General features: G+C 35.5%; 1 pseudogene; it reads right to left on the bottom strand.

Moving 5' to 3' along the window:
* Positions 1-6063: 6063 nt before the first annotated feature.
* LOC135229529 (olfactory receptor 2AK2-like) lies at positions 6064-7827 on the bottom strand (annotated as a pseudogene).
* Positions 7828-8662: the final 835 nt, after the last annotated feature.

The following is an 8662-nucleotide window of genomic DNA, read 5'->3' as shown; positions in this document are numbered from 1 at the left end:
AAGCTTTCATCACAAACACTCAGAGGCAGCTATGACCACCTGCCTTGCTCAGCGTGTGACCCCCTACTGCATCCAGATACCTGTGCCTACATGAATCACCCTTTCCCATCTAGTACTGCAGGTGAGAACCTGCACCAACACTTGGTGACTGACCACCTGAACACCTGACCTGTAACCATACAAGAAAAGTAAATGGATTCCTGGGCTCACATACTTTGTAAGAGCTCTAACCACCTGGTGACAGGATGTTAGAGCTTCAAAAGGACCAATAATCAAGCTACCTTACATGAGGAGCCTATCTGACCATAACAAAACAAAAAAGAATCTAGGACAAAATAAGCAAACATAAAATAAATACATACAATAAGTTATTGATGACTCAGAGACAACAGTCAATATCAAATCACATAAAGAGGCAGATCATGATGGCCTCAGCAAGCTCCCAAATCAAAGAATCAAGAAACCTTCCTGATCAAGATAACTCCTTGTAATTACCAGAGGTAGAATACAAAAGGTTAATATACAGAACTCTTCAAGATATCAGGGAGGAGATCAGGCAAAATGCAGAACAAGCCACGAAGCACAAGACAAACAATACAGTAACTTAAGAAAATTAGAGAAGAGCATAATGACAAATTTAATAGGCTGCAAGAATCCGTACAGAGAAAGCAAACAGAAATCCAGAAGATTGAAATTAAAATTTCAGAATTAGACAACTCATTAGAAAGTCATAGAAGCAGAACTGAGGCAATGGAAGTTAGAATTAGTGAGACTGAAGATAAAGCACTTGACACCAACTTACTTGAGAAAAATCAGACAAAAAAATAAAAAAAAGAAGAAACCCTAAGAATTGTGTGGGACTGTAACAAAAGGAATAACCTACCAATAACTGGTGTACCAGAATGGGGGGAGGGGTGGGGAGGGATAACAGGAAATACAGAGAGAATTGTTGAAGACTTGTTGCCAGAAAACTTCTCTGATATCATGAAAGATGAGAAGATATCTGTCCAAGATGCTCATCCAACCCCACACAAGGTAGATCCCAAAAGAAAGTCACCAAGAATATTATAATCAAACTTGCCAAAGCCAAAGATAAAGAGAGAATTTTAAGAGCAGCTAGGGATAAACAAAAAGTCACCTACAAAGGAGAGTCAATAAGACTCAGCTCGAACTACTCGGCAGAAACCATGCAGGCAAGAAGACAATGGGATGACATATACAGAGCCTTGAAGGAAAAAAAAATGCCATCCAAGAATTATATATACAGCAAAACTGTTTCTCATATATGCTGGTGAAATTAGGACATTTCCAAATAAACAAAAGTTTAGGGAATTTGTAAAAACTGAACCAAAATTACAAGGAATACTAAACGGAGTCCTGTGGTTAGAAAATCAGTAACATCAGACAACAACCCAAGACTAGAACACAGGACAGCAACCAGATATCAATGCAGATAAGGAAATCACAAAAATAAATCAAATCTAAAACACTCAAAATAGGGAAACAGGAACATCATTAGGTAAAAAGTAACATTAAAACCAAAAAAAAAGAAGAGAATAAAAATGTAGTCCTAGATCTTTATACGGAGAAGAATTCCAGGCAATATGAAGAAATACAAGGTTAAACTTAGAAAAATAGGGGTAAATATTAAGGTAACCACAAAGGAAACTAACAATCCTAAACATCAGAATAAAAAAAACAAGTAAAAGAGACTCAGCAAATACAAATCAACAAGAATGAAAAAGAGGAAAAGAAAATATATAAAGAAAAAGGACTCATCACCACAGAAAATTAAGTAGAAAAAAGAAACTGTCAACAACATGCACGCAAAAAAAGACACCAACATGACAGCACTAAACTCATACCTATCAATGATTATCCTTAATGTAAATGGACTAAATGCACCAATAAAGAGACAGAGAGTGGCAGAATGGATTTAAAAAAAACCCAAAATCCATCTATATGCTGTCTACAAGAGACACACCTTAGACTTAAAGAAACAAACAAGCTAAATATCAAAAGATGGAAAAAATATATATACCAAGGAAACAACAATCAAAAAAGAGCAGGAGCGACAATTTTTAATTTCTGACAAAATAGACTTTAAAGTAAAATCCACAACAAAGCTTACAGAAGGACTCTATATAATGATTAAAAGGTCAATACACCAGGAGGACATAACCATAATAAATATTTACACACCCAAGTACAGGGCTCCAAAATACATAAAACAACTACGGTCACATAACAATGTGTGTATAAGTTTCTGTATGAGAAACTGACTTGAACTGTAAGCTTTCACTTAAAGCACAATAAAAAAAACTCACACCTATCAAAAATTATGCTGAATATAAATGGACTAAATGCATCAATAAAGAGACAGAGAGTGGTAGAATGGATAAAAAAAAAAACACAATCCATCTATATGCTGCCTACAAGAGACACACCTTAGGCTTAAAGACACAAACTAAAACTCAAAGGAAGAAAAAAATACATACATATATGTATCAAGCAAACAACAATCAAAAAAGAGCAGGAATGGAGATATTAATCTCTGACAAAATAGACTTTAAAGTAAAATCACCACAAAGGATAAGAAAGGACACTATATAATGATTAAAGGCTCAATACACCAGGAGAACATAACCACAGTAAATATTTATGCACCCTATGATAGGGCTCCAAAATATATAAAGGAAACTCTAACACATTGAAAAGAGAAATAGAGAGCTCCACAGTAATAGTAGGAGACTTCAACACACCACTGTCGATGAAGGACGGAACATTCAGACAGAAGCTCAATAAAGACATGGAAGATTTAAATGCCACAATCAACCAACTTAATCTCATAGACATATACAGAACGCTCCACACAATAGCAGCCAAGCATACTTTCTTCTCCAATGCACATGGAACATTCTCCAGAATAGACCACATATTAGGTCATATAAGCTGTAACAGAATACAAAACATTAAAATATTACAAAGCAACTTTCTGACCATAAAGCCATAAAATTAGAAATCGATAACAGAAAAAGCAAGGAAAAAAAAAAAAATCAAACACATGGAAACTGAACAACACCTTGCTCAAAAATACCAGTTTATAGAAGAAATAGTGTGGAAAAAGAAATGCGCAGAATCCAATGAGAATGAAAACACATCTTACCAGAACAATTGGGACACAACAAAAACAGTGCCCCGATGTCCATTTATAGCAATAAATGCACACATCCAAAAAGAAAAGTCCAAAATCAAAGAATTAACTCAAGAACTCTAGCAAATAGAAAGAGAGCAGTAAAAGAAGCCCTCAGTCACAAGAAAGTAAATGATAAAAATTGGACCAGAATTAAATGAAATAGAGAATAGAAAAACAATAGAAAGAGTTAACAAAACTAAAAGCTGGTTCTTTGAAACGATCAACAAAATTGATAAACCAATGACCAAATTGACAAAAAAACTCACGAGGAACTGTATAACCAGTAAAAGAAATGAGATGGGCTATATCACAACAGACCCAACTGAAATTAAAAGAATCATAACAGAATACTATGAAAAATTGTACTTCAACAATTTTGAAAACCTAGAGGAAATGGACAAATTTCTAGAAACATACTACCTACTAAACTAACAGAAACAGAGGTAGAACAACTAAATAAACCTATAACAAAAGAAGAGGTTGAAAAGGTAATTAAAAACTCCCAAGAAAAAAAAAAAAAAAGCCCTCTCCCTGACAGTTTCACTAGAGAATTCTACCAAATTGTCTGAGAAGTAACACCACTACTACTAAAGATATTTCAGAGCATACAACAGAATGAAATACTCCAAAACTCACCCAGCATAACCCTGATAATGATACCAGGTAAAGACATCACAAAAAATTAAATTACAGACCAATATCTCTCATGAACTTAGACACAAAATCCTCTACAAAATTCTGGCCAATAGAGTTCAACAACATATCAAAAAAGAATAATTCATAATGACCAAGTGGGATTCATACCAGTTATGCAGGGATGGTTTAACATTAGAAAAACAATCAATGTAATCTATCACATAAATAAAACTAAAGACAAGAACAGTGTGACCTTTAGTAAGATGCAGAAAAGGCATTTGACAAAGTCTAACACCCATTCATGATAAGACCTCTCAGCAATATGGAAACAGAAGTGAAATTCTTCCCCATAATAAAGGGCATTTATATAAAGTCAACAGCCACCATCACCTTAAATGGAGAGAGCCTGAAAGCATTCCCCTTGAGAATGGGACCCAAACAGGATGCCCTTTATCACCACTCTTATTCAACATTGTGCTGGAGGCCCTAGCAATTAGGCTAGAAAAAGAAATAAAGGGCATCCACATTGGTAAGAAAGAGATAAAAGTGTCTGCATTTCAGATGATGTGCTCTTATACACAGAAAACCCCCAAAGAATCCACCAGAAAACTACTGGAACTAATAGAAGATTTCAGCAAAGTATCAATACAAGATAAACATACAAAAATCAGTTGGATTCCTAAACTCCAACAAAGAGAACTTCAAAGAGGAAATCACCAAATCAGTTGTCATTTACAATAGTCTCCGAGAAGATAAAATACTTAGGAATATATCTAACCACAGATGTAAAACACCTATACAAAGAAAACTACAAGACACTACTGCAAGATATCAAAAGAAGACATTCTGACAGCTAACAGATACATGAGGAAATGATCATGATCATTAGCTATTAGAGAAATGCAAATCAAAACTACAATGAGATACCATCTCACCACAACAAGGCTAGCATTAATCCAGAAAACACACACACAAAAAAACAAATGTTGGAGAGGTTTCTGAGAGACTGAGATACTTATACACCGCTGGTGGGAATGTAAAATTGTACAACTACTTTGGAAATCAATTGGGCACTTCCTTAAAAAGCTAGAAATTGAACTATCATATGATACAGCCATCCCACTCCTTGGAATATATCCTAGAGAAATAAGAGCTCTCACATGAATAGATATATGCACACCTATATGTACTGCGAAAACGCTGGTGCCATAGGAAACCCTGGTGGCATAGTGGCTAAGTGCTATGGCTCCTAACCAAAAGGTCGGCAGTTTGAACCCACCAGGTGCTCCTTGGAAACTCTACGGGGCAGTTCTACTCTGTGCTATAGGGTCGCTATGAGTCGGAATAGACTCGACGGCAGTGGTGGGTATATGCATTGCACGGCGAAAAGATTGAAGTTGTCAAGGGCTTCATTTTACTTGTATTCACAAGCAACACCCATGGAAGCAGCAGTCAAGAAATCAAAAGACACATTGCATTGGACAAATCTGCTGCAAAGAACCTCTTTAAAGTGTTGAAGAGCAAAGGTGTCACTTTGAAGACTAAAGGTGTGCCTGGCCCAAGCCATGATATTTTCAATGGCATCATATGCATGTGAAAGCTGGACAATGAATAAGGAAGACTGAATAAGAGTTGACGCCTTTGAATTGTGGTGTTGGTGAAGAATATTGAATATACCATGGACTGCCAGAAGAACTAACCAATCTGTCTTGAAAGAAGTACAAACAAAATGCTCCTTAGAAGTAAGGATGGCGAGACTCCGTCTTACACACTTTGGACATGTTGTCAGGGGGGATCAGTCTCTAGAGAAGGACATCATGCTTGGTAAAATACAGGGTCAGCAGAAAAGAAGAAGACCCTCAAAGAGATGGTTTGACACAGTGGCTGCAACAATGGGCTCAAGCGTGACAATGATTGTAAGGATGGCACAGGACCGGGCAGTGTTTTGTTCTGTTGTACGTAATAAGGATGCTATGAGTCGGAACCAACTCAAGTGCACCTAACAACAACAGCAACAACATGTTCATTGCAGCACTGTTCACAATAGCAAGAAGATGGAAACAACCTAGGTGCCCATCAACAGTCAAATGCATAAACAAATTATAGAATATAATACAATGTGTGTATAAATTTTTGTATGAGAAACTAACTTGAACTGTAACTTCCACTTAAAGCACACACACACACACACACACACACACACAAATGTCTAATTTACACTGCAAGTTCTGGCCTCATTACATCTACCCATTTCATACTACTCACCAATTTACTCCTTGAACTTTTGTGACTATGCTGGGTGTGTCCCCATCTCAGGGAATTCTCACTCATTCTTTGCTTTTCCAAGAACACTCATCCCCAGATATCTACTTGAATCTTTTCCTTGGATCCTTTTAGTTTTTGACAAATGTCTCATTCTTTGTTCTTCTTTCTCTGTTTTCCCTATTCCAGTTTTCCACTTAGTTTTTCTTCACAGCAATTAATACTTTTTGGTATACTGTCAAATTTACACAAAGAAATGTAAATTCATGACAGCAGAGATTTATGTCAGTTTTATCTTGTTTCATCCCATTTCACCAGTGCCTATGACAGTGTCACATACACAGTTAAAGCATTAAAGCCTTCGTTTAATGAATGAATAAATAAGTGGATGTATGCACTTTCCTCTACATTATAGTTTGTTTGTCACATATATTTTCCTGATACTATGTATTATATGGTAAATTATATTTCATATTCATTTTATTTCAGAATAAAGTGTTGAAAATATTTGTTATGACATAGGAGCATTGTGTTGACAGGGATTAATTCTATTGCTTTAGAAGACAAATAAAGCTGATAATTCCAAACATTCTCTAGCTTCACACTGCAAATACATCCAGTTCCAATAACCGTGCTTTAACTATTTCTCAAAAGAGGGGAAATCAAGACATTCTTCCATTTATTTATTTTGTAAACATTTATTGGAGCTTATACAGTAGGCTAGTCAAGGCTTGCTGTTGAGTCTCAAACTATAAAAGCTTCCTGAAGTCATATTTTCTATACAAATATCCATTATCCCAGCAGTCTTCTCATGGCCCTTATGACCGCCTTGTTCCTAAGATTGTAGATAAATGGGTTCAGAAGAGTTGTGATAATGCTGTAAAATATTGCCACCACCTTTTCCTCCTTAGGGTAATGCAAGGAGTGTGGTCTTGTATAGGTGGAGAGAGCAGTCCCATAGGAAGCCAAAAGGGCCAAAAATGATAGTATCAGAATGATAAGACTGCTAAATAGGACAGTATACTCATACTGGGAGATGTCCCGGTGCACCAAAGATATTAGAGATGGAACTTCACAGAAAAAGTGGTTAATGAGCCAAGATCTACATAACGGAAGTTGAAATACATGCAATGTATGTGTTTAAGAATTCCTAAAACTACTGGCCTATATACACATGACCATGAACAAACAGATCATCTTGCTCATAAGAACAGGATAATGTAGGGGATGACAGATGGCTATGTTTCGATCATAAGGCATAAAACCAAGAAGAGCTTCAGTTCCACTGAGAGTCAAAACTACAAAGGTTTGAATCTCACAACTTAAAAAAGTAATGGATTTACTATTTGACAGAAAATTTGCTGCCATCTTGGGTACCATGGTGGAGATGTACATCAAGCCAATGAAGGAGAGCTGGCTGAAGAGGAAGGACATGGGAGCGTGGAGTCAGGTGTCCAGTCGGATGAGGTGGATCAGTATGATGTTCCCCATCAAAGTCACTGAGAAGAGGCCTGCAATGGCAACAAAGAGGACAGTGTTCATTTGGCCATATGGGAAAATACCAAGAAGTATAAACTCTGCTCCTAAATTTTGATTTTCTGTCTTCATGCTTACATCAAAATAAAGCAGACAATATCTAAAAATTCCATGTAATAACAGTGACTATCCTTCCAGAGAAAATAAAATGATTACTAAATACGGTAGAATTTGCTTGTGTTACCTTAGGAGGCTATTTCTTTCCCTATTTTTATACACAGACTCTGTGTCTGTTGAGCAATGGCCATTTTGGAAATAAAAAAAAAAGGTTTATTTATTTCTTCATTTTTTACTGGTTACAGAATAAATTTTTTTTTTATGGGAATAAAACATTTAGATGATTTGTCAAAGTAAGCTATTTCTCCCCTTGTAAACATCTTCGAGATGATAGGCTGGAGATATGTTCATTGTTACAAAAAAAGAATCTTTCACTCAATTCATTCATATAAATAATTTAGCATGGCAGTGATGGCCAAATGTGGTATAATATTCTTACAATATTTTTCGGTTTTGAAATTATATTGGATATAAATTATGATAAAAGTTATATTAACATTTGTATGTCAGGAATATTATAGCTCTTAAAATGAATTGGTGGTTATTTTTATAATACCTGTAAGTGTAGATGGGAATACATAACCCAGGCAAAAACAAAAAATATGCCAGACCTTACGGAGAGCTGGAGAATGAATCATTAAAACGTATGTTAACAATTATTAATCTAAGTTTAACTTAAGGAGCAAGTCAAGAAGGGCATTTTGAATTTGATTTGGTCCTTTTATATTAATAGGGGAAATTTACATTTAAACTATACTTGGAAAAAAAGGCAGTTAGTAAAAGTTTATCACTTGCTCCTCAATCAAGATATGGAATCAAAAGACTACTGAACGCCTTGTTAAAATTTGAAAATTTTAGATAATTCTTAATACAAAAATATTGCAGAACAAATTTGAAGAATTGAAAATATTTTCAATAACAGGTAGCCAACTTTAATATAAAATCTGACAAATAAGAAAATTAACTGACAGTAAC

The sequence above is a fragment of the Loxodonta africana genome, unplaced genomic scaffold (genome assembly GCF_030014295.1).
Source record: "Loxodonta africana isolate mLoxAfr1 unplaced genomic scaffold, mLoxAfr1.hap2 scaffold_34, whole genome shotgun sequence".
NCBI classification, from domain to species: domain Eukaryota; kingdom Metazoa; phylum Chordata; class Mammalia; order Proboscidea; family Elephantidae; genus Loxodonta; species Loxodonta africana.
Note: the sequence above shows the minus strand (reverse complement) of the source record. Positions and strands in the feature narration are given on the sequence as shown.